The following is a 27630-nucleotide window of genomic DNA, read 5'->3' as shown; positions in this document are numbered from 1 at the left end:
AGGGGATGAGTGTCCCCAGGGTCCAGTGGATTAATTGGCTCAAAGTAGGCTTTCCACTTTTCTACTGTTACAGGGGGCTGAAAAATGTCATGAAGCATAAACACCTCCACCCTTGTCAGGAATCTTCTTTGGTAAGGAAATAGATAAACAAACAAGCCTGTTATAACAGAAAGGAAATAAGTTTTGTTTTGTTTTTAATTGGGAAATTTTCTGGGAAGGGAGTGGGAAACACAGTCCAAGGATCTGAGCAAACATCAGTGCATTATGTACCAAAACACTCTCAGTCTATGTATATACAATCCCTTACTCCTAAGGAAGATCGAAGATAGTTCTTTTTTAAAGCTACAAGTATTGCTTAATATGCAAATTGACTATATTTCTAACCAACTACCTTTAAAACCCCTTATCCCTCAGAAACCTCATTTTGCTAATTTTGATTATAAAACTGGAGGTACATACTCTCAAAGAGAGTCTCAGGAGTCATTTTTAAAAACAAACAAAAAATACATCTAACTGTTGCTCCATGCTTTTAAAAGCATATTTAAAACAAAATAACTTATTGATATAACTATAGTAACAATGCAAGAAAAAAATCTATCTGCAAAATGCAAAGGCTGCAACTAAAAATACTAGAACCTGTGGTGTTCCCTGTGGGAGGTGATGGAGACTTAGGATGTGAGAGGAAAAGGGAAAGGCATTTGGGAACATTTATCTCAGGTTTTGGGACCAAAACAGAGTGGTTAGGAGAAAGGCCCTGTTTCCAAGGAATTGTTACCAAGTCTTTTAGTTTCTATCCCTCCTCCTTTCCCTGATTGTTTATTACAGCTCTACAAAAACTTTAAATTGAGCCCTTAATCCTGGGAGGCAAGGAGGGTGGAGAGGTCGGGGTTAAAGTCGTGGTTTAGTATTGTGTCCACTACTCTGCCTAGCATCCCCCCGGATTATCAGGAGTGAGTGTGGAGGTCCTCATTTGACCCTGGATTTCTTGCAATGACTTCTAACAGCTTTTTCTGATGTGTACTTGTCAATGTTAATGCAATGTGACATTGGATTGGCTTGAACCCTGGCAAAATTCAAGAGAGGCAAGTAGGAAAGATGCCAAGAGGAGACTAGGTAGTACTTTTGCATCGCCAGGATTTCCTTCACGCTTCCCTCCTGCCCATTTCAGCCACGCTAACAAAGGCGCATTTGCTCTGCTCTGAATATGGAGCCTGAAGACATCAGACCCGTCCAGTTTGCTTAGGACAGCGCAGTCCAACCTGGCGTCCCACTAAGAGCATGGCCATGCACTCTCATGGCATCCTGTTTGATGTTAAATTAGACAACTGCCCTACGGAGCCCCCTCTTCCAACTATATCAGCATTCCTTAACCCTTCTCATATAGTTATACAGTGACAATGGCTGAAGGAAGACAAAATCACTTGCAAAAGATCAAAAAAGTGTCCCTAAGGAAATCTGAGAAGGGATGTGGTGGAGCTGATGGTTCTTAATTTGTTTCCATTTCGCCACACTGAACAAGTACAAAATCAACGAGTAAGCCTGTCAGACAGAAAGCATAGGATCTCCTATCAATTCCCTTTCTTTGAGTATATATTTCTGAGACACAATATCTTTCACTTACATCTGGCAGGTAAATTCTTCCCTTACTAAGATTAATGGGTATTCTCCGCACGTAAATGGCCTATTCTTATTTTATTTCATGTGCAGCTCTGAAAATCTCAGATGATATTTCAGACCGATCAAGAAGACCAGGGCTGTCCAATACACTTTGTGAAACAGCAGAATAGTCTACGTCTGTGCTGTTCTCTATGATGGCAACTAGCTACACCTGGCTATTGACCGCTTGACATCGAGCTAGTATAATTCATTAATAAGGAGATTTTGTCGCTTCTGGTTTTAAGAAAAAGGGATGCAGAAGCTGTCTCCTGTTTTTTCCCTTGAGCTTGTTGAGAAAAGGCAGTAGATTTCTCATCAGAGCTCTGTCTGCCGTGGAACCTTCCTCCACATCAGAACGAGCAATGCCCTGGCTGGGACCCCACTCCTGGCAGACTAACAGGGACAGTGTGAAGTACAGAAAGGGACGGCTCTGGGTTCCAGGGACCACGGTGGAAGGGCTAGCTGGGACAGTGGAGTCTCTTCGATTCTTGGAATCTTACTCTCCTCAGCCAAAACAGCATGAAGTTTCACATTCCTTCTAGCACCTTTGGAAAATCTCCCATTCACTCTCAGAGAAATGGTTATCCCTATGAAAAAGAGGCAGTCCCCATGGCTTATTTTACAGACAGAAATGCCTTTAGTTTCCATCAATAGATATGGAAACAGTGTAATTTGTGACTCTGGTACCCACAGAATCCTAAAATAAAAAGAGTTTTATGTTTAAGATATCTAAAAGATTACTTATTTCCCCTTTACCTGTAAGTAGTACTAAGTTTATGTAGGGCTGTGGATGCAGACTTTATCTATATGCCTACTTCATTAATTTTCTCAATTCCAATTGGGGAAAAAAATTACTAATGTAAAATCGCACTACATAATTATGCATCTTTTCTTTTAAACAATGAAGACTCTTTTGAAAAATTTGTACAATCAGAAATGGTAACAGGCTTTTAAAATACATTTATTAAAACTGTTAAATCACATTTATGTTACCTTTACTGGGTATATACTTTTTAGAATGAAGAACTGTCACTAAGTGACTAGTTTGATATACCCCTTAATGGGCACTATCATATTTTAAATGCCTTGAAATGAAATATCATTCAGAATGAGGTCAAGAAGATGCATATTTTTAAAAATTCTCATAGAAACTAACCATCTGTACAATAATCCATTGTCTGCTCTACCAAGGTGATTTATTAAGGATAATGAAGCATATGATTTAATAGCTGCTGAAAATCCTTTTTCAAGTAGGATGGGTATAAATAATACAAAAAGATGGTCCAATAATATCCAAATCCTAGCCTAAGAACTATTCTATATGCTAGGTCACAGGATATTAGATGAGCTCAATTAACTGCGGAGTAAGTGAAGTGTAGCTAGCGAGGCAGTGGAGGCTCTAACCTCCCTCTCTTATTCTAGGAGTGATTATTATTATTTAGTGAAACCTGTAAGCTCCACTATCGTAGTGGAATTTGAGCAGCTTTTATCCACATGACAATGCAAAGCTGGCCAATTGGAAATGAACGTTTTGCCAGCACAAATTTTCCAAAATCTTAATCCAGTTATCTGCCTATTTGTCACTGCAAATTGTACTCAGCAGTGTTTTGCTCACCTTTACATTCCCACAGTGCCTTGTACTTAGCAGAGTTTTAATACATGGCACTTTAAAGAATGAATGCGTAAGTGGCAGAAGAGGTGAGTGAGTAAAACAAATGAGGTCTCTAAAACCCTTGCAGAAAAAAAAAATGCAATTCCATATCCCCGGGAGACCTGGTTCTAACATTTACCATTACTATGCTTTTGAGTTTTGATGAGTAGGTGTTAGATTTGTTTTTTGGGGTTTTTTTGGTGGCAAAGGTTTTCTTAGGACAGCTTTCTATAAAGCATGAAAAAACTCCACAAAATCATACACAGTCTGAATGAAAGTGTTCAACTATTAGCTCCTGTTTGCAAACTGACACACTCCTCTCCCAGCTACCTCTGTCACCATTCGAGCCTTTACAGGGCCTTCTGAAATCAGTGAGGCAAATTTCTAATGACAGGAAATACAAGCCGCCACGCATACCAGTTGTTTGGCATAAGACATGATTGCCTGGCTGTGCCTCACAGACATGGCACAGCCATTCATTGATGAGCTGGCACAGCCAGTGCCATCCCCATGTCACCCAGCCAGTCCATCTAAAATCAGATTAGACGTGTGACAAATCCTAGCGTTCAAGTACTACTGGGCTGCAGAAAATGTCCATGGCTCATCATAAACAAAGGGCCTGTGTGTGAGACATATGTCACCTTCTAAAGAATGTATGCTCCCTCCACCGGGCGCATGCACCACCAGCACATTTCCACGTTGCAGTTCCTATGGCACTTGTTCTCGTGAGTCTGGCTTGCCAAAACGGAGATCAACTTTATTAGATACCATTAGTCTCTGTTAGGGTGGTCATTTGAATAACAACAGATTGGCAAGTATAAAACTAAGGCACCTGTTGTACATTTGGCAGCCTGAATGAGGCCTCTTAAAATGAAAACAAATACGAGCTATAATCATGCCAGGCACTGGCTTTTGGTTCAATAATGACCATGTGTCAGAATTAAGTGCATCTGGGAATTCCTACCACAGCCAGATGTAAAGGCAGATTTGTCTTGTCTGCTGGCATATGAGTAGATACACACAGGATACTCCGATTTGGCTTGGTCTTGGTTTGGTAGGAAAATAGGTAAGTGGAACTTAGCACAAAGAAAATAAAATTAATTACTGAGGAGCACTGACAATATCACCATAAATTGTCAAGTTAAATAGTAAACATATGGGTTGTAAGATGTGGGCCACGAACTGATTTATCTCTGATTTTTCTGGGCACGCTGGTTTGTTCACACAGTTCTCAACTCCAATATGCCAAAATTACTACTACACTGAGGCAGGCCACGGGGTAGGGGCGAAAGATACCACTAGGAATAAGACATGGGTCTTGCCAGCAGGGACTCTGTAATGAAGGAGACCTTAAAGACAGCAACTACAATGAGCTATGGCAGAAGCTGTGTGTGCGCGCAACGTATTCGGGGCTCTTCCAGTGCACAACAGGCACGGGGCTTGGGGGGCGGGCAGGCTTCCTGGCAGTCAGCTTAGGTGACACCTGAAGGAAGAAGTGAGTCGGGGACAAATGGAATGGCGGGGCTTTGCACACAGGAGGAGAGAGAGCACCTCAAAACTACAGATGGGAAGGTCCAGTGCTGCAGCGGGCAAGCTGCAAACTCTCCAGCGCGGCCGAAATGCCTGTGTGGGGGGAGGCAGGGACAGGGGACAGAGGAGCAAAGGAGTGTGAGATGGCAAGGTGGCAGGAGACAGGCAGGGGAGAGCATCAAGGGCCGGGTGGCTTTTGCTTACTTCAGGCTTTATACAGGGGGAATAGAGAGCCATCAGGATATTTAAAGGAGAAGGCTGGCACGCTCAGACTTCAGTTTCACAGAGAAACCACCACAGCGAGCTCCCACCTGAACACGCAGGCTGCGACCCAGGCATGCAAATGATGGTGGCCTTGCCAACGGACGCTAGCTGACATATTCAAAGGCAGTGAATCACTTGGTTGGAAGTTAACATTGATTTTGGTATACTTGGAATAACAAGAGATTATTTCGAGAAAATAGATTTCAAATGATAAATCTAAAATCCAAATTTAAATTATGTATTTCATTTTTGGTATAAATAAGTCAAATACAAACTTAGCCTGGATAATAGGGAAAATCTGATTCAAAAACACTTAGGCAATATTTTCTGAATATGCATAACATTGACTGAACTTGTCAATCTTAACTTATAACTGTTATCATCAAAAAGCATTTATTAAGAACCTAACTGTGGTAAGGTTCTTAATAACAGTAAGAACCCTCCCTTCCATTACCCAAAGCAGATAGTATGCCCTGCTCCAGGCTTCTTGGAGGATCTGTTTATAGATTAACTCACAGAAAAATATGGCTGGAAAGAACAGTACTTGCATGTGAGAAGCATTCTAGAAACCTAAACTGACTTAATTATTGACAGATTACATGAGCCATAAAGGACCAAAGCATTTTCCATGTAATTTTATTTTATGTACCATGTCTGATTTAAAACTTTAAGGTGTCTTGTCAGAGAAAAAATAATTTTCCAAATCATCAAACAGATGTAACTTCCAGTATTATATTATTTATAAATTAGAGATAGGTCTCCAAGGCTTTACCAAAACAAGAAAAAGAAAAATGCTAAACCTTTATAAAATATGTTAAATGGGAAAAACTTATCAAATCATCCATCTCTTATTGATAATGAAATTAACAGATAAGCAGTGAAAATACAGAATTTTATTAGACATCATAATTGAAAAAGTTCCCCAGATAAAATTGTGTAGGGCAGGCTGCCAATAAGTAGAATGCATACATATCAGTCACTTGGCATAATTTCATTTCTTTGATGGGAGGCTGCTCTTCAGATATCCCTGCTGGTTCTACATTTCTCTTTATCAAAATACTTTTGATTCTTTACCTGTGGGGCAGCTAAGAAAATGCCAGCCTACTTGATTTTCAAAACTACTCTTGGTGGAAATATTTTAGTTAACCACTTGTGCTCCAGGATTGACCAGAGCTCAGGCAGTTGTGTCACTGGCCTGAAAGCATATAATTTTAGAGCTGGAAGGCAACTGCCAGAAAGAGTCCAAATTGCTTAAGTAAAAATAAAATAAATAAAATTAAATTAAATAATAAAATAAAATAAATCAGCATCTCCATTCCCAAACAGAACAAGGAACAGAAGAGACTTTTCAGAAATGGTGAAAGGACAACCTACATAATAGAGTACTTAAGATTCTTCCTGAACTTGGATCAAAAAGCACCATGGCGTTGGATGTACTTGCCTAGTATTTGAGAAATAAATTTTTAAAATATATTTTTATTGATTTTTATAGAGAGAGAGGAAGAGAGAGAGAGAGAGAAAGAGATAGAAATACGGATGAAAAACATCGATTGTCTGCCTCCTACAGTCCCCCTACTGGGGGTCAAGCCCACAACAGGGGCATGTGCCCTGACCAGGAATTGAACCAGTGTCCTCTCTGTTCATGGAGGACTCTCAACCAACTGAGCTACACTGGCTGGGTGAGAAATAAACTTTAAAAAGTTCAAGTCACACACAAGAATATATTGAAGGGGTAAGCGTGGAATGTATAAAAGTTGGGATGGTAATACTGCTTGACTTAAAATTTGGGCTTTAAGTTCCATCTTCACTATATCTTGCTATGCAACCTTGGGAAAATTATTTCACCTCTCTATGAATCAGCTTCCTCTTGATTTTAATAAAAGTATCTGACTCACCGAGAGTTATTTTAAAGATTAAACATGATACTGAAGATAAAGTCTGTGCAGAATGCCTGGCATATAGTAAGAGCTCAGTAAATTTTAGCAACTCTCACTATTATGACTTTACACACCGATCATTATTATTATACTTCTAATACCAAGATTAAAAGGAAATATGTTTCACCTATCTCAGTGTCCTGAGCCTCATCAGAGGTTTCAAATGAATAATTATTCTTCACAGTCATAATTTCAATTAAATTCAACTCAAACTAAATTCAAAGCAAAGGGCATAGTCCTTGAGCTGAGAATTAGAAAATGAGAGGATAATTAGAAGGATTTCAATGAACACAAGTTAGAGGACAGCTGGTAAGGATAGAAAGAAGATTCCAGGAACAGTATTGGTAGAACCCAAGAGGTGCCGGAGGGCAGAGGCTTCTCTCTGAAGGCAGGGTCTCTGATCCCACAGGAGCACAGAGCACCTGGGGTTATGGTGAGATAGGAGGCTGGACACCAAGTTAGGATCAGACTGCAAAGAAATCTGACTGCTGTGCTGAGGATTTAGCACTTGAGTGCACAGACCTGAGAAGGTTTTCACTTCAGAAAACAAACGTTTTTAGGAAGAATTAAAGAGCAATGAGAAAACACTTAAGACCACATAGGAAGCTATGCACTGTGTGCTGAGTACCTAAGCAACATGGTAAGAGGGTAGAGACAGAAAGCAAATGATAAAGTTATAAGGGATTATAGGAATAAAATCTAAAAAATAAAAAAAATTGGATGGACACAAGAATGAAAGAAAAAGAGACAGAAATGACCAAAGTTTCTACACCACAGATAAATCAGGTGGTGAGATACTAAGAAAAAAGAAGTAGATATGAGTATGGGTAAAAAGTAATATTGAGTTTGGGATATAGGCGAGCCTTCTACTTCTCCACCATCTAACAAACTGATAAAAAAATTTGGATAAGAAACTTCAAAGAGAAGTTAGAAATTTTAGTTTGAGGGTCACCGATGCAGAAATTATTTCTTCTATGAGAAGTGGATAGGAATATCTCAGTAGACAAGATAGACAGTGCCCCGCAGAGGGCCACAGATAAAAGGACAATAAAAGAGTTTAGAACGGAAACAAAGAGACACAGGCCTGCACATCAAATGAAGAGATGAAGAGGAAACAATATTGACAAAGAAAGTGAGGGTCAAAGAAGGAACTCAGAGAGAACAAGTTCCATCCATGGGATGTTTCCAATGGAAATGTTCCCCATAATTTATTCCTCTAGCAAAATATTACAATTCCCTCCTTTTAACCACCCCCCTCCGGAGGAAAAAATTATTACTTGGCCACTAACTGGATTTAGAATATTTAAGACATTTCCAATAGATTACTATTATTCCCCAATAGCCAAATTTTGATAGATCCATTTAAAATAAAGTATAAAATCATGTACTGAAAAATCACACTGAACAATTTTAATCAGAGAAATCAAAAGTGGTAGCCATATTTGTTTCTCTCTTAAAATCCTTTAATAATATTTCAATGAAGTCACTATTGCAAGTAGTTTGAATATATTTTCATAGGGAGGCCATGGGCTACTTGTGCAGTGAGAAACCATTAGTGCACCCTCAGTATGTCCCTTTGGTTGAGGTGGCGCATTAGGAAGGGGGGTGGAGTAAAAAATTATTTTAAACGTTGAAAACAAATGTCTTTTTTACCTATAATGGGACACTGGATCAGCATGAGATGTATCTAGTCTAATTTTTCCCTGTGAGATTGTGCTGTAGGACCTTAGGGGGAGACAGAAGGCAGTAAATTCCTATCCTCTATCAATACATTTGACCTCGGAGCAAACCCCACAACTGGCTACAGGCACCCACCATCCATCACTGCTCCTGAAACCTGATCTTCCAGGGAAGGACAGCTGCGCCGGGCAGAGCGCTGAGGAGCTTTCTAAGATGCACTACCGCAAAAGAAAAAAAAGTCAATTCTTCCCATTCGTATTTTAATTAACTGCTTTTCTAAACATTTCTTCCCCCAGAGTGTAGTTCCACATCCCAAATCATCAGGAATCTATAAATACATTTTTTGACTTTTAAGCAAAATGCTCCTTTTGTACATTCTAGGTAAAATCATTTCTAGCTTTTGCTCTAAAAGCGTTCTCAGATAAACAGTGTACATGGCGCACTGATGTACACAGACCTCAGAAACATGCCGGAAAGAAAAGGCAGACCGAGCGAGTGAAGCCCTTCTAGCATGTGCACAACAGACTGCGAACTGGGCAAAGCCACACGGAACACCCATGCTCAACAAGTCTGAACTGTTTAAGTCAGGTACTAATAATGTATATATAGCAGACAGCTAAAGATAGCAGAACTCCAACACAGAAACTATTGTTACTGAACACAGAATTTTCTTTACATGACTCCTACATCCGGGAATATTTTTTATTTCAAATATAAAATAAGGCAAATTCTCATGATCTAATCGGACCTTCATCACACCTACAGTTATTCTCTCCATTTTGCAGATGATGAAACTGAGACCCTGAAATGTTATATGACTTCCCCCAAGACTCTATAGATAATAAAATAATAAAATAAGCGACCAAACTGAGGCATAAATTCAGTTCTCTTTTCTTCTTACATCAAATGTGTGATGTATGTTCTTTTTACTGTGACAAAAAAAGGGAAGCCAGTGGAGACTTTGCAATCTTTAGCATTATCCTTACATACCTGCACAATCAAATGAGATTAAATAGTAACTGACTTTCAATTATTTATAAAATCAGTACTAATACAAGTATTTTAGTTAACCAAAGGCGTCCATTTACTGAAGCTTCAAAAAGAAGTCTTATTAGTTGTGCCCTAATGATCACGGAGGATCATCGTATACGTCTGAAAGCACAGTTTCCCCTAATCCCCAAAGCAATACTGAAAGGTGCTATTTTCTAAATGCAATTCACTAATCTCAATTTAGTTAGCTACTGCTACACTAAAGAATATAGCTTCAGGGCTGTTAAAAAAAGACAATTAAGAATTTATAAATTCAATCAATCTCGTGGAACTGACAGAGTTAACGATGTTTAAATCCAGTAAATAGCAATGTGGTAAAGGTCACAATGCTCCTGACATTGTTATCTGAATGTCAAAGTTAAACAGGGCTTGTGGTCAGTGAATTCAAAGAACTAGGAGCAAGCCTAGCCTCAGATGGCGGCTTCTGCTCTCGCATTTTGTTATAAATGGTGCAGGAGCAGAGGAGCCTGCCCCCGAAGAGCAGCCATTTGCGAAGGAAAGCCGGGCTCCCCTGCTGCAGGTGGCGAGGGAGGGGACATCGTAGTTGTCTCAGGACTAACTGGCTACCCATACACCTGGTCTGCTGGCTTACAGACAGAATCGGTTGCCCTAGTTTTCCAAATTGTCGTTTCTTTCACGTAATGGACTAATCTATGACACGTGGGGATTTGATTTGGGGGACAGGAGAGGTTGAAAAGAAAGCCAAAAAAAGAAGTTCAGTTTTTTCTTTTAGTAAAGCAATAAGCCCAACAAACAAGTATAAGCACTGATATGATCCTATTAAATACATATCAGCATAAAATAGAAAATAATGTCCAGAAAGTTATTGAACGAATTATTTTAAGAAGGGGGAGGCAGAACATTGCAGGCATTATTTTAGTCAAGTTTTCTTCAATGAGATGCCTTGTGGAGTGTGATAGTATATATGGACATAATGCTTAAATTTCCTTCATGTCTAAGTCTTAAAAATATTTTATAAATAAAATGTTAAGAGAGGAAATGCAACTGACTGGTGATTACATGAAAACAAATGGGTAATTTATTAAAGGGAAACGAAGGGCATAGGCCTTAAAGGTAATTTTGTGAAATCCGTCTTGTAAAAATTTTATTTCATTAATGCTTCAGGCTAGCACCATTGTCATGACTGTGTTATTTAGGTTACATTAAGTCAGTGACTGCTGTAGCACATAAGCATTTGCTCTTTGACCTCCCCTAGACTTATGACGCAAAGAAAATGCTGAACTTTTACATGCAAGGCTATAATTTCATATAATGAACAATCAGTAAGCACAAGCCACATATTCTTTTAGCTATCTTTCTTAAGGGCTTAACTGTAGAGAGCTGAAACAAAATTTTTAAAAAGGGGGGAAGAGAAGATTGTCTAGCCAAGCATGTCATTTTAATAAATGTTACCAAATACTAATTGGAGGCAAATGAGATTATTCATATAGAAAACATATCCCCAAACAAACCTGTTCTTTGGTAGAAGTGTCACTATGCTATGAAATTAGAGAAGCTTAAACAAGTAATGTTTATTGGAATGAAATTTACTGACAAATCCCTTCTAAGCAATCTTTTCCACATTATCAGATGTCTTCAGTTGATGTGCCTTATACGAATCCTAAATCTTGCAGTTCACAGAAATAACAACTCTTCTCTTAGTTCTTGGCAAATCATTGACAATATAAAAGGAAATTTTTTAAATACTGACTTTGATGGAGACTGCAGGTTGCCTTCGTGCCTTCACGAGTAGCTTTCCTAAAATATTTTTTTCAAAGAAACCGAACAGTACAAAATAAGGTAAATAACTCCATAAAGCAATTAGAGTCTCAGAGTAGGCCTAGCTTAAAATATAACTAACTCATTTACTCGCACTAAACTTTTCCACCAGAAAATACTGTCCCTCTAAGAAAACAGAAAAAAATAAAACATTCCTGAATAATCTGGAAAACTGAGTATCTTTCATTTAGCACTTCATATATCTGTTTATAATAGGAATCCTAAAAGTATTTTTGTGTGGTCACGAAGCTGAGTATACTACATCAAAGGTAAAGTTTATTTTCACGATTCCCAGAAACTTTTGGGACTGAAAAGGTTCCCATGACCAAACACTAAATAAACGTGTAGCTTTAAAGGTGTGAGCCTAAAAGTTTGATGCTCTCAGAATTATAAATTAGAGCATGCACATAACTTTGATTCTCAGACTTCCCACAAATATGCACTGAAACTAAAGAAGAGTAGTTCTAAAGCAAAATCACCTTGAGAAAGCCACCTTTCCTGAAACGGCACTTTTCACATGTGACTGTGTTAATGAATTCGTGTTTATCCAGAGAATCCTTTTAAAAATAGAATTGTTCAATGGCTTGATAAATCAAGTTTGGTCTGAAGGAAATCCAATATGCAAATACTTATAGTGTGTTCTTTTACAAATAGTCACCCTTGACAGTTTGAGAAACTGAAAATCAACAAAAGAACAGTGTAAGTATACTTGACCTTACTGCCTAATGTCTATCAAGACTGCCACGGCTGGTCGATTTCAAATTTGTGAAACTGACACTTAAAAATGTATAGAGCATCTTCAGTCCAGGTCCCTCAAGTGCTGACTAAACTGTAGTCACAGCCTCAGATTCTCCTTCCATACTAACTTGCACAGCACTTACAAAGCCAGTTTAATCACACCATTAATCTATGACCACACTTTCCTTAAAGTAATTCTGCTTCATTTATCTTTTAACCCTACTTTACGCAAATAACGTTCTTTATCAGTTATTAATGTTCCTACTTGTTTATCCTTGACATACACTGAGCAACTTGGATCACACATGAATTTGCACAGATACCTCTTCTATGTTTCACATTCTTTATGAAAAATCACCCTTACATGACCATAGTGTTAAAGAAGTTCTAAATAATGTTCTTGAAAAACCCTTCAATGTCTATGACTAACAACACAGCATGAGTTAATAGATTTAAAAAGACAAAACAAAAACTTAGGGGACTGCCTACTTGATTTTTTTTTAAATGTCTCTCTAGGAAGGTTTTGCATATGCCATACAAGGGTAGCTCCTGGATATAAGAACAGTTATACAGGCCCCTAGTGGCTTAGCAAATAGCAGCAGATGAGGGGATTCCAATTCTTAGTTCTCGACTTTGAGATATGCTGGCTTTAAATGAATGTCAATCTTAAAAGGCAAATCAAATCATTATACTTAATACTTTAAGCAGTTTTACTTTCATGGTTATCTACTGAAATACATACATATTAAAACAGATCATGGCACTTCATTACTTTAATAACTGTAAATGCACTGGTCCAAGAAGAATTTGTGTTACATAACCTCCACAAAAAATACTTAATTCATCCACCTCTTTACATGTCATTACAAAAATAATATATTACTCATATATATGTATTAAAATATATTCAAGAGACACTTTTCCCTTTTGAATCTCACTCCTCTTATACTATTAGTACTGAGGGTTTTAAGAATAGATTATTTCTATGTAAAGTGCTCACTATTTAAAATGAAATAAAGATACAACCTGAATGCCACTTTTACAATGGCAGAAATCAAAAGGTATTTCCCAACAACATCCAATGATAAAACTCACGCTGGAGTGCAACCTATATTAAAAGATCTGCAATTAATAACACCCCTTAATGCTCATCCTCTTGCTGTCTTTCCTTTACAAAAGAAAATTCCAGGCAGGCATATTTACAGCTTTTAGCAGTTTTTAACTGGACACAATCTGACAGCTGAATTCATAAAACTGACCAGCTTGTCAATTTCACACTTTGAAAGTACAATAATAGCTGATAGCATGAGGGTGAATTTAAGAAATCTGTCACAGAATTGCTAGCTCCATTGAAAAGCAAAGAACAGTACATAATTATGGGAGGTGGGAGGTAAGAAAATTTTCTTTCTATTGTCCACTTAGGATGTTTGTTTCAAGAATTCAGACATCAAGCACTGAAAATTTATTTCTCATGCTATGTCAATAAATAATATCTCTCTGTAGCATATAACAGAGTGTTTCCAAAATAAGTATAATATCTACTAAGCATTGTCCTGGATATCCTCATATTACCAACACAATAATCTTTAAGTTGGTATCATCTAAATATTCCTTTAAATCAGGGCATTTCGAGTTTTGGTACATCACCCTGGTTTTACTCAAGTTGACTGGTGGGTGTGTACGCTCTGAAACAGAGATAGAACAGCCAAAATGGTCAGGATTATCAATGGTTGGACTAACTCCCCATATGTGTGCTACAGGATGGCTGGAAAGAACGCACCAAGGGGAAAGGTCCACGTTTGTAGATATGAAAGTCCAACAGCAAATCAATCTCTTATCACAAGCAGTTCTAGTCTCTGAGAGGCTCAAAATGTGTGCGCTACGCTCTGCTAAGTTGCTGGCGCTGTGTCTGTGGGCATGAAAAAAAAAAAGAAAAAAACTTTAAGAGAAAATACAGGGAAGCGATCCCTTGGGAATCTTCCTAGGTGCCTGAGGTACAAACTGTAGATTGGTCTGGGGGATCACTCTAAGAATTTTAGAGAACAGAGGAGACATTTAGCAAGTCCTGTACTGCGAGGCGAGCTGAAACAATACAAGTGGATTGTGATAGTCCGGGTTTTGGAGAATGGAACTACTATTCAGAATCCTGGAGCACCCAGTTAATGAAAGCCAAGCTCACGCTTAGCGTTCAAGATTTTTTTGTTTAAGCATAAGAAAACTGACTTCACTTGTTAATGCTTGTAAATGAAAACCAACCCCGCAGATAAACAAGTTTTCTACACGCCTATAAAAGAGCTACAATAAATCGATGGAAAGGCAGAGGATCTTTGGTGTGCCCATGGCTTTCTTTTTCCATTGTTTCCTACAACTTGGACTTTTCATTATAAAGTCTGCGTTCCCTTCCCTACGGAATAGTGTGTAAGCACAGCCAATTCCCGTAGCTGAACTACGAGCTTTGATTCTGCTCTAGAAAGGTCTCCAAAACAATCCCCCTCCTCTATGGCAGCCGCGTAGACTTTGATTCCTGCTATTTCTCCTTCCCCCCACTAGTTCAGAGGAAAGAAAGAAAAAGAAATCGCCCCCCTCACCGTAACCAGCCCTCCTTAAAACAGTCATCATTGCCACGTAATACATATATATTATCTATACATGCAGTGGCAGAACCCCTGGGTAGGGTCGGACTGCCCCACCACCCCACCTTTTCCCAAACACCATGCCCACCCCAGCGGGAGAGCGCGGGGGTCGCACAAATGCACACACCCAGCACGCTCACTGAACTGCCCCTCTCCCGGGTCTGAGGTTTTCGGCGAGAAGCGAGCCGTGCAGGGGAGGACTGTGCCCGGGGAGGTTCAGGAGGGCACACTGAGTGCGCTCCGGGGCCGGGCTCGCCGACGCTGGAGCGTGCAGGTCCGCGGGGAGCCGCGGGGGCTGCCGGCGCCCGGCTCCGGGCAAGCCCCGCGCGCAGAATGGGGAGGACGCGGGGGGGGAGGACCCGGTCCGCTCGGGGGACTTACCTGGTCATGTTGGCTCCGGGCAGCCGCCGCCAGCGCCTCCCGCGCCGCCACCAGCACTTTCCTCCAGCGCCTTCGCGCCCCCTCCACGGCCGTGCAGCCCGCGCCTGCCCAAGCCACCGCCTCTGGGCGTCCAATTTAATCCCGGGGAGCAGCGGCCGCTGCCCAGGGAGCCCCCCTTGTCGCTGCCGCCGCCCGGCCCTCGTGCGGCCAGCCCAGTCCAGAGCGAAGAAGTGGAGGAGAGTCAGCGAGTGAGTCCAAAATCCCGAAATCCAGCATCCAAAGGAGCGCGTCCCCCCGCCCTCCCTCCACCCCTACTCCCTTCTCCTCCTCCGCCTCCGCCTCCTCTTCCAGGGCCGTCCTCCCGGCCCTTCGGAGCCCGCGGCTTCCGCGGCGCCGGCGGCTCCTCCCGCTCGCCCCGCGCTTGCTCCCCGGCCGCCGCGCGGGGTCCCCGGCGCTCCGCCCGCTGCTCCTCCGCCTCCTCCCGCGCCTCCGCGCTCCGCCGCCCGCGGCTGGGGTCCGGGCCGCGTCTCCTCGCCTCCCTCCGCCTCTCTTGTTTGCTCCTTCCTGCTGCTGCTGCTGCTTTTAAAGAGGATTCTTTGGCCACAAATAGCAACTCGGCTGCCCCCCTCAGCGCCTCCCTCCCTTTCTCTTCTTCCCCCCAAAAGTGAAGCGCGAGCGAGAGGTAACCAGAAACTGAGGCCGGCGGGCGGTGGGGAGGGGGGGGGGCGGGGGAGGGGGAGGCGACGCCTGCGGAGCGGCCCGAGTGGAGTCGAGGGCCAGGAGGTGGGACGGCCGGTGCAGCCCGTCCGTGGACCTGGCGTGGACCCGGTGGTTATGGTTGGAGGCCAGGTGTTTCGGGGGAAATTAAACGGAAAAGCTTAGGAAAGTGATTGGAAGAGCTTCTCTCTTTGTTTCCTTTTCTGAAATCCACACAACGTGCTGGGGATCCCACGGAATCGCGGTGCCCCGGCGCCGGGAATCGTGTGCGCCGGGTGCCAGCAGGGGGGTGCGCGTGTGGGTGCGCCTGGCGCGGGCACGGCCAGGCCCGCTGCGCCCCCGGCGAGCCCCTGAGTCTGGACCCCTGACCCGCTGAAAGGGCCGGAGAGCTGGACCGAGGAGGGGCCGGCGGACTAGGCACGGGAGGCGCACCACGCACACGCTCACACACTCACACACACTCACACTCACACACACACTCTCGCGGAGGAGGGGGCGCGGTGACGTCACTCCCAGCATCCATCCACCAGGCCAGAAAAGACCCTCTAACAAATTCACTCCTCTCTTTAGAGATGCACACCCCATGGCGCTCCCGTCTCTGCGTCCTGGCGCAGGGCAGGAAGAAATGCTGGTCGCGCCCCATTCAGAGCAGTTACAATAAGAAAAGGAGCGTGTGTTGATGAGACAGTTTGTGGCCGCCTCACTTCACCTTGGCTGCCTCGTTCGGGGATGCTTGTAGGATCCACTTTGGAGTCAGAGTAAGAAAGAGCAGTATTGAATCAATCTTAGTGTAATACTCTTGCTGTGCTTCCATGCTCCTTGCTTTTCTGATCTTGGAAATTCAGTGATCCCTGGCTTCTCTGAAGGACATCATGGTACCATCTTTCTAGACAAGCACCCAGTTGTTGGGCTACACAAGCTTCATCCACAGAATCCTTTATCCACAGAACACACTATGAGGATTGTTAGCTAAGAGGTGATTTTCACCTTCGCTCCTCCTAGGATCTCTAGCATGTGGACAAAGTCAAGCAGCTAGCTGGAAGCCACCATGGGCGATTTATTGGCCTGCCACAACTGTATTATAAATTTGGTCAAAAAGGTTAAATAAGGTAGAGGCAGGGCCTCCAGCCACCTCCCTTACTCATTCCGTGTTCAGGCCAGGATGTAACACACAATACTTATTCCTGCAGGCTGGAGGCTGTGTTTGAAAGAGCAAAGGTAAGCAGACCGCCTTAGATTCAGCCTAATGATCCGGCATCCTGACTGACTTGTCTCAGGCTGCCCATTTGTTCCCACCATCTGCATGCTGTGTTCCTGAAAGGCACTGAAGGACTGTTCAGTAATTCTCTGCGCTCTGTGTGCTCTGGGAAGAAGTTACATAGTTTTGAAAGGAGTCTTGTTAAATGAAGTTTAGTTTTCTAGCAGTTTGAGGGGCAGAGGGGAGGGTCATCTTGGCATGACTTTAGCTTGATCTGTTATTTTTTATGGCTAGCCTTATAGTGAAAATCAAGAAGAAATCTATTCTTGTGTAAGCTTCCAGTGCCAGGTTTACACTCCAAACTTTCTCATGACACGAAGAACTGCATGGCTGAGCAGGTATGGTGGACACCTGCCCCCTGTGGTGTAAGGATGGAACCAGAAATCTGAGCATCCACATAGGTGATTTTCACTCAAAGTATAAACTCTGATTTGGCTTTCTCATTGCTACATCTCCCCCGCTAAACTAGGGAGTCCTATTTTCCTCTTGCAAAAGTTGGATGCTAGGGGAACAAACAAAAAGTTCTTAAAACCCTAGTATTCCTCTGCTGTTGTCTTTGGTAGGGAGAGACACATACACCTGCCGAATTTAAGAACATCTGACCAAATCTGACTTTAAGAAGATCCCAGCTGGGACACCTGACTGTTATCTGTGCCCATAAGCGAGGAACTATCAACGTACCCCACTGGCAGCAAGTCAAACCAGCTAGAGAACTTAGTGATTATAATTACCAAGGTGAGCAATAAGCAGAGGAGACAGAGGACAGTACAAGTCAATGACATAAGCCTGAAGACCCAACTTTCTGGACACCATGAGGTCCTAGATATTTCTGCCCCACTATAGGCAAACACCTGGGAGAAAGAAGTAAGAGTGGGAGGAAGTGGCTAGAGAGTCTGAGCTTTTATGCAAAAGAGAGTGGTGCTGCTGAGGAAGAAGAAATAGGGCAGACAGAAGAGCTAAACTCCCTGCACCTCCGCATGGTAGGGGGAGTGACCCTGCAGCCCCATGTACATGTATTCGCACTCATCCAGAACAAGGTTCGTAACAAAACAGCACCCTGTGGGATCAAATATAACCTCTGGGTTATACCATTTGGAGATTTGAAGTCCAAGACCATCGACATGGGCTAGTCATCTGTTGAAATCACCTCATTTTACAGGTAAGGAGACTTAGTCCCTGAGAGTTTAAGGTGACCCAAAATTTGGTGATAGAAGCAGAACAAAAGCCAGATGGCATGACCCATGTTCCCCTCTACCCAATTATCTTCCAGTTCTGGATCAAAGAAGTTGTTTTTGTGGGTGTGTTTTTTTCCCCAATTTATCAATGAGCAATAAATGCAGGATATTTTAAAACTATAAATACTCACATGACAGAAAATAAATGGGACTAGACATTTTCTCTGTTCCTTTCCAGCCCTAACATTCTGTGATGAATAGCACACGGGAGCTTTGCTACAGCACAACCCCCTCTCGTGCATAATTCAGCATAGGATGAGGATGAGTCTATTTTGGACCCCATCCAAGAGAGTTCGTTCCTAGAAGCACTCAGAAGATTTTATTCTCATCTATCATGAAGCATCCTAAAAAGACTAAAAATAATCATAATGACAATAATAGTAAGCATGTGTTATACTTGCATTATGCAGTAAACACCTGCTGTCCCGCTGTTTTCAAAAGGCACCTTTTGTGAATCAGGAATCTAGTGGGTCATGAATAGTTTTTTAAGCGAAAGAAATGAAAGCAGGAAAGGAAAGAAGGAAGACTGCATTATATGCACTAAGTACTGTTTGGTAAAACATGTTTCAGTTGTGTGGTTAGTGATTAAAAGGAAAAGTTTCAAAGCCACTGACTCTCCCCCAGTCTTAACAACTGCCCAGCTATGTAAGTGTTATTAGCCCCATTGCCTCAGGGAGGAAACAGGAACAGAGGGGCTAAGTTATTTCGTCAAGCTGACCCAGCTATCAAGTGGCCAAGCGAGAGTGTTAGACCTACATCGGTTTCACTTCAAATCATGTGTTTTCACTTCTATTGTGATTATAAGTTATTAACCAAGGCATTGAAGAACTATTGCAGAACTATTGCTGATCATGTTTTCTTTTGGAGGGCTACAGTGGTTTCTATTAAATCCAGTTAAAATGGGAAACACAACGGAGGTTCAAGTGACGTGTCCTGAAGACAGTGAACAGTTTAATATGGCACTGAAATGAATTAATATCTTAGGCCTCTTCTATAGGTGCTAATATACTTCAATAATTTGCTGCTAACTGCATAAATGGAATAATAATAGGTAATTATCCTCAAATAACTCAAATATAAGTTATCTCTATAAGTGTTAAGTGTTTACTTGAGAGAGTTCTTCACATTTCATACAGCATTTCATACAGCATTTCTTAGTAGCTTACTACTATGCTGTAATTCATACAGCATTTCTTAGTAGCTTACTACTTGTCCCAAACAGAGAACTGGTGCGTGACAAAGATTAAAAAAATACATAGATATAAAACAGCCCCTAAACTAAACAATATTTTACATTATTTGGGAACACAAGGTATACACACATCAATTAACCAGACTACACTATAATTCCATCTGCTGAAATCACCTTCCTTGTGAAGAAGGAAGCCAATAACTCAGGTGTTATTGTGCTAATTTTTTGACTCAGTCCTATAAATTCTACCAGTAACATGGCAAGTTTAGGTGCTGTTATTCCCATTCTTCAGATCTGAAAGCTCAAACTCAGAACTAGGAGATGATTGGAATGAGCGTCTAATCCTGGTCTTTCTGATTCTACTACCGACCGTCTCTTCCCCAAACAGGTGGGCTTCTTGTAGATAAAGAGGTGGTTAGAGATTTTGAGACATGCAATGCAAACATTTACACTGTTCTCCATTTGACAGAAATGCCCTTTATTTTCTGCAGGGTAACATTTCTTGTTGCTGCCAGGCAGCACTCACTGTGGTCTTAAAGGAAAGAAATTGCATCTTTCTCCAAAGAAAGGCCTAGAAAAGCCAACCTCACTACCTGACTGCTCAGTTCGGCTGCTGCATCTCACCCTCACCTGCAGTGTGCAGAGGACGTTATGGTACGATGCTATTTTCCATTGGCTCTGCTACTGGAGATTACAGCATGCGACGGTGACAAATGGATATTCCCATTAAATTCTTTAGTAGAGTGGGACATTCCATTAACCATTGGCACTGTCCCAACCAAGTGAAACATTGGGTCATTTTTTTTCTTATGGGCAAAAAGTAAGGGAGAAAACAAAGGATATACTCTAATTACCTTTCCTATTTTTTTTTTTTGTTGTTGCATGCATTATGTTAGCCGTATATTACAATTATTTATAATTAATATATGACAAGTTGTCAGCTGAAATTTAACAGGTGATTTGTCAAGAAGTCCCATTAATTCATACATTAGGCAGTGGGATTTCAATACTTCCTAACAATAAAAGTGTGTTTTGGTTTTGCTGTTTTAAATGAATTGTGTTTCACTACTCAGAAGCCACCTATCTTTATATATTTGCAGCATCTTTTAAAAACACAAGGATCACTAACAAAAATAGGTACTTTGTTAATGATGTAAGGAATAAGCATTTTTTGTCACTTTAACTTTTAAATGCTAATGTTTTCACAGAGGAAACTAATTCCCTAGTGTTTATTTTTGTGTTTTAAACTTTTATGGTTTTTATTCATTTTTTAAATGATGTCTTTAGTGGTAAAGGCAAAGCTGAATGGAGAGGAAAGTAATTGCAGTTACTTATGTCCCATTTAGCCTTTGTACCTTACACTAGAGGATTTTGAAATGAATGAATATTTTAAAATACAGAAAAAGATTAAGAAGTCACCAGAAAGCTAGTAATTAATTACTCAATAGAAGGGAAATCTACAGAGACCAAAAACTGACAAATCTCCATTTTGCAGAATGGCAGAAGAATGAGGCACTTGATGGAAATGAATCAGAGAGATTTCTTGGGAGGGATAGCAAGATTCTTTAAAGAGAAAAAGCTTGGTTTCAATATCTATAGAATGTCAATGTCAGGAGATATAACCAGAAATGAAGTTAACTCCTATTTTAATATTGGTTCCATTGCCAACCTAAGTTTGCTCAGTAATTCCCCCCATCCACACAGATAAGCTTCAAGACCCCCCATAGATGCCTGAAACCACAGATAGTACTGAACCTTGTATATACTATATTTTTTCTATACATACATATATTTTCACTTCAAGGAAGCACTTTGTGGCTTCTCTTTGGCATATCCAAATTGCCAGCATCACTACTCTTGCACTTCGGGGCCGTTATTAAGTAAGAACACAAGCACTGCGATACCTCAACAGTTGATCTGATAACCGAGACGGTGCTAAGTGACTAACAGCAGGGATATACCGAGTGGATGCACTGGGCAGAGGGCTAATTCCCATCCCAGGCAAATCAGAGAAGGAAGGTGTGAGATTCCATCACAGTACAAAGAATGGCACTTGAACTTATGAATTGTTTATTTCTGGAATTTTCCATTTAATATTTTTAGACTGCAGTTGACTGTGGGTAACTGAAACTGTGGAAAGCGAAACCGTGGATAAGGGAGGACTACCGCATCATTTAAGAGAGAATGATAGAAAAGCAAAGCAGCATTTGTCTAAAATTTCATTTGCACGAGGCTGACTCTTATCTTTCAAGACTAGGACATGCTGTGGGATGTTAATGATCACGATCAACTACTGTAGAGGGTGCTGACCCTCCTTAATGAAAGAATGTGCTTCCAGATTCAATGGTCAGGAAGAGACCAGGAAAAAAAAAGAAGAAAGCTAATAAGACTTCTTTGTCCACCAACCAAGTTCAGTTTTCACACTTTAGCAAGAAAGCCATACATAGTCATGAAATTATTATTATTGTTGTTGTTAATCTCACCCAAGGATATTTTTCCATTGATTTTTACAGAGAGTGGGAGAGAGGGAAGGAGAAGACAGAGAGAAACATCCATGCGATAGCCACATGGATTGGTTGCCTCCCACAGGCACCCCCAACCGGGGCGGGATCGAACCTCCAACCCAGGTAGGTGCCTTTGACTGGGAATCCAACCTGCAGCACTTTGGTGAGCCAGCTGGCGATCTAACCACTGAGCGACACTGGCCAGGGCATCATGACAGTATTTTTAAATGGGTCTTTCAAATAGCATTTCAGAAAGTGGTTTTCAGAAACGCACTCAGAAGCAAAAGACAACAAGTTTTCATGTAACAGGGAGCATATCTCTTCGCAGGTGAGGGCTGTAAATGACCAGTGACAAACAGGTCCTTGTATCCTGCACAGGGATCTCAGTTACCAGATCCCTCCTTGTTTCCCAGGGGCAGCAACATCTCCACGTGTCGCTGTGGGTGCTTCCAATGCATTAAGAAACAGGTTTCCCAACTGTGAACACAGCAAAGACATAGAGGATACTATTCTCCAGCCACTCTTCAAACCTTTCTCTATCTTTGTCTCGAACTTTTATGCTTATCTTATACTTCAGTCATGTCGCTCAACAGTTTCTCCTGGATGTGCATAATTAGTGCAATGTTCTCTCTCAGCTGTTTTTTATGTCTGATTGGAGCCAAAAGCTCTTATCATATGCTTTAAGCACTATAGGTACTTGATAAACATTTGAGGAAGTAAGGGAAGGGAAGGATGGAGATAGGAAGAGAGAAAGAGGAAATGAATTGTCGATTGCCCTTTTTATGTGACATATCACTTTCTTTACAAAGATTTCTACAGTCTCCTCAGTAAATAAATTTGCCCTGCCTCTGGTCTCACATTCTTTTTTATTTTTTCCTTCTTATATCCTATCCCTTGTATTTTTATTGTGTACGGGTGGGGCAAAAGTAGGTTTGTAGTTGTTCACATGGAAAATAATACAATAATTAATAAATATTAATACAAAACTAAACTCTGTGTTTCGTGTACCCACAACTGTAAACCTACTTTTGCCCCACCCTGTATATCTGCACCTAGTTAAACTCTGAGCATCTCCACACTGTTTATATTACTCTCAGCAAGTACAGAACCTGGACTGTAAGCAGATCTCAAAAAGATTTCTGCAGAATGAATCGATGGATGTAACATGGGCTTAGAAATCACTGTAGCTAGTCAGGTGTCACCTTAACATTCCCTCTTTTTGGGCCCATGCTGAAAAGTACAGTGACCTAGAATTTGGTCAGAATTAGGCCTCACTAATTAAAACACAACAAAATGTCACACAGACAAGAAACAATAATAAAATCTGAACAGGAGTAGATGGATTAAGTAGTGGCACAGAATTCTTAATGAAAGTAATTAAAAACTTTTGTGTTTTCCTACAAGATGTCAAAATAATTGATCAGTTTAGTAGGAAAAAAAAAAAATCCTCCATACTTCTGTCCAGTACTGAAGTTTTTGTTTTTCACTAGGTACACACTAAGGTGGACATTTGTCTCTAACCAGTTTTTTTCTTTATGATTATATATTATTCCAAACCATCCTGATATTCAAAACTCATTAGCTACATCTCCAAAATTACCAGTAACACTAAACAGGTCCAGCAGAAATTTAAAGAGGCAGGACAAAAACTATCCCTTCCCATATATATGCTTGGTTACTTTAAACAGTCTGTTCAAGTCAGTGCTTATTTTATAAATGTAGAAACACCATTCTTGCTTAGTTTCTTAAATCTGTTTCCAATTCTCCAACGTTATGTTTTTTCTTCATTTCTTACCACTAAAACCCCATCTTTCCAATACAAATGTCTCTACTGTTCTTTGTACTAGCACAATAATATTTTTAATATATTATTCTGCTCCCAATCTTTTTCTCATTGACCCCAATCCATTCCTCATTGCGCTGCCCAATCAAGTTTAATAAAACACAAGTTTGATTATGTAATTTCCATACTCAAAAGATTCAGTAGTTTGTGATTACTGACCAAACTAAGTACAAGTATTCTACCGGCATTCAAAGCTCACCACAAATGGAATGGTGCCTGAACCCACTTTTCCATTCTAAATTTCTTCCTCTTTACTACCAATACCCTAAACTCCAGAATTGGCTGAACAAAACTGTACATTTTTCTTACCCAGCCAGAAAGTTTTCCTATGATCAACTATTTGTTGAACTCCCGCCCGTCCTTTAAGGATCATCTCATCCAATAGTTGTGTTTTTTTCTTCTGACTCTTCCACCCAGATCTGAGTACTACTTCCTTGGTAACATACCTGAATCTTCAAATCTCTCTTATGCTAAATCAACATTCTGCTGAAATCAGATGAAAGCTGATAGAAAGCACTCGCTGCCAAGATATGTTCCGTGGCTAATGCTATTGGTATCGATCCACAGGTTATAAATATGAGAACCACTGGATGGAGTCAGTGGGAAATTAGGCAAACTTATGTGTAATCACGCCTTGAAAGATTTTGTGCCCTGTGACTATGTTTGTGAAGAGAACCCATATGAAGAGCAACAGACGATGGAAGCTTTTTGTGATTTTTTTTTTTTAAACACAGCTATGCTCATGATCTGTGAAAGGAGGTGAGACACCTGGGACTATTAACAACCTTGGTCTTCGAGAAGCACAAAGTCAAATCAAGGCAGGCAGGTGTCTTCCTCTGCCCTTCCTTATGCCACAAAACCAGTGGTCAGACATCTAGAAGCAGTCCTGAAAATGTCACTCGGCACCCATGATTTTACTTTTTCCCTTCCACCTGAGGGACCTCCTGCCTGGTGTGTCTTAGGAAATATCTTACCTTTCACCAAGTGGGGGGTAAGAAAGAAGAGGGTACCTGCCTCAGTTTCCCTTTTTATTCCTGAACCCCACCCAAAAAACAGTCTGTGTTCCAAGACTATGGATTTCAAAATGGCTCATTTCAGTCCATTCTACACTGGGTAAAAAAGAAATGAGAAATTAGAGCAAATGCTGAAAGCTATAATATTTTTCTGTGATTTAATCTTCCCTGTGCCATCTATAACACACCTGCCTTTTATTAAAGTTATATTTATACTTGTTTTTCTCATTCCCTCCCCATGCCTCTGCCACAGGCCAACTTCCATATATGTTTCCAGATTGCAAGACTTTATAAAATCTTTAAGAGAGAGACTGGGTCTTAATCTTTTGTGTGTCCCTTGTATACCTGCAGAATGTCCTATACGTGAGATAGTTCTGTTTAAATGAATTTTGTGGATGTCTAGTGACTTCTTTGAAATTAATGAGAACTCTATACAGCACAAGTGCATCCCAATTTTCCCAGTTTAACATAATCTATTGTAGTGTCCCCAGGGAGTATACTTGCATTTATCAGGTCACATGTCCAAATATTGGACTGCCAAACCCCTGGAATGGTGGTTCACAATCCTGGAAAACTTCTAAAACCTATGCCCAGGGCCCACTCTCATGAGCTGAATTGTATTCTTTGGGAATGGGGACCTAGCATATTTTTTATAAAGCTTCCTAAGTGATTCAAATGTTTAACTAAAGTGGGGTAGCCTTGCTTTATAGCTCTAGGTAGCACAATTTGAAAATCACTAGACTAGATCATTTCTAAAGTGTTTTCCAGGTCTAGGATTCTTTGTGAAAGTGATTTTATTTTATATGTGAATAAAAAAATAAACTTTGACTGGATTCCATTTTTAAGTAGTAACTACAAATGAAATGCAGCCCAAATTTCTGTACTAGTGTGGTATTTTTAGTGTTTCTTTTTACTTGGTTTTCATGGATGCCCATTCATCCCAGGGCTCATTCAGTCAGGCCTCCAATCTGTGTGAGGTATGTCAGGTATGCTTTCTTAAGTCATTCTAAGAATGTGTGCTGTGAGCAGGGCACACATACTAAGGAAAACCCTTTCATCCAAATACAACAGAAACATCCCCTAACGATTTTCATTCCCTGCAGTACAATTAAAAGAGGAAGCAATGTCATCAAACTAGCATACATTCCAGCCACCACCCCACCCACAAATAAACCTGTGATTAAAACAAAGGAAGAAGGAATCAGAAAGATTGAACCCCTCTCCTTGGTAACAATTTGGAATGAAGTCTTGAGGTGTTATTTTCAGTGTTCAATCAGAAACTACAAAAGAACAACTTTGGGGAGAGAAAGATGTTGCTCACAAAATTTTTGCTTAAGGAATTCACTTTCTTGAGAAGGAAGTAAGTATTCTTGGTGAAATCTAATAATATTAAACTGTTAAGTGTGCAAACTACACAACTACAGTCTTAAGACTTATTTCTGTCAATGTTCCTAGCCCATTATCTAACAAATATGAGGAACACTATCCAGGCCATATTAGTTAAATATTAACATTTATGTGGCACTCTGCGGTTCACAGACAACTTTAAGAGGCCCATCTTTTAAGGCTCCTAAAAATTTGTAGATGTTAAAACACCCATTTTACTGATGACCCAGACCTTAAACACAGAGTATTAGAACCTCTGGGCTAGTTCTGTGAGTCAGAATTTTTGCAAGCTTTTCGGGTAATTCTGAAAAACACTGTGATAACTCAATTCAAATGTATTGATTTGTTGTACTGTTCCTAGGAAAATAACCCAGTACAGCTGAGCAGAGTCTGGCATTTCTTAAGAGGCTAGCTGCCTTTTACTTGGATTTGTCTTTTTCTTTCTCCCATTCTTTTTAAAAGGAAAAAAATTAAAAAGATTCACAGGTGGCCCTACTTTACCTAAATCTACAAGCTTTTAAATTCTGCTCTGCACAGCTGGCTTATTCCAACAGTTGTCTTTGCTTTGAAGGAAGCTCCTAGCTTCTGGCACTCCTGGGGGATGGGGGGCTTGAATCCTGCCCACTCGCCTTCTGGCCATAACTAAGGCCTTAAGGCCTGTGGAGACCACGGCCTCCTTCAGCAGGCAGCAGTAATTACATGGAATTTACCAGACATTGCAGTGAAACCCCGCAGCCTGCTCAGACCGTTCAGTGGCTTCAGCATTTGCCTTGGGATCCCTCCAGTTCTACTCAGGGAGAGACTCTGCCATGAGCTGTGTGTATAACTTTGTGTATTTCTCCATCAGTTTTTAAAAGCCTAAAATGTGAAAGATGTGTTCTCAGGTAGTTACTCCCCCCCCCCCAAATTATTTTAGAACAACAGCATAATAGCTACCTTAGAAATACCACCTCACATATAACTTGGGGGGAAAAAGTCAAACAGACCCCTCTATAAAATCTTTAGAATAAAGCTACGGATTTCAAGGAAGCAGACAATGTTTTTACCTTGTAATTACTCCTAATCCACGGAGAGACTGGAGAGAGGAGGGTTTTGATTTAACGTCTGGAATGAAATACACTTGACTAGAAATGAAGAAGCGGGGGTGGGACCCCTCAAAAATTAAAGGAAGCAAAAGTGTGTG

The 27630-nt window shown here is 40.9% G+C and overlaps 1 protein-coding gene and 1 long non-coding RNA gene across 8 annotated transcripts in view; one reads left to right on the top strand and one right to left on the bottom strand.

The window, feature by feature from the left end:
* The window catches only part of PTPRD (protein tyrosine phosphatase receptor type D), a 470419-nt gene extending 454794 nt beyond the window's left edge, over positions 1-15625 (bottom strand). For all 5 annotated transcript variants that reach the window (XM_016223581.2, XM_016223577.2, XM_087822669.1 and 2 more), the window contains exon 1: positions 15300-15625. The gene's annotated coding sequence lies outside the window, so the exon portion shown is untranslated. The remainder of the gene's footprint in view (positions 1-15299) is intronic.
* A 211-nt stretch (positions 15626-15836) lies between these two features.
* LOC107545504 (uncharacterized) lies at positions 15837-25925 on the top strand. Of its 3 annotated transcripts, none has more exons than XR_015715402.1 (5): positions 15837-15981; positions 17838-18009; positions 20193-20355; positions 22215-22328; positions 24616-25925. It is a non-coding gene; the product is annotated as an uncharacterized LOC107545504 (long non-coding RNA). The 3 variants fall into 3 exon arrangements; XR_015715403.1 differs by lacking the exon at positions 15837-15981 and adding an exon at positions 19994-20089 and having other exon boundaries at positions 16490-18009; XR_001604036.2 differs by lacking the exon at positions 15837-15981 and having other exon boundaries at positions 16490-18009.
* The last annotated feature ends 1705 nt before the right edge of the window (positions 25926-27630 follow it).

This window comes from Miniopterus natalensis, chromosome 12 (assembly GCF_054644295.1).
Source record: "Miniopterus natalensis isolate mMinNat1 chromosome 12, mMinNat1.hap1, whole genome shotgun sequence".
NCBI classification, from domain to species: Eukaryota; Metazoa; Chordata; class Mammalia; order Chiroptera; family Miniopteridae; genus Miniopterus; species Miniopterus natalensis.
Note: the sequence above shows the minus strand (reverse complement) of the source record. Positions and strands in the feature narration are given on the sequence as shown.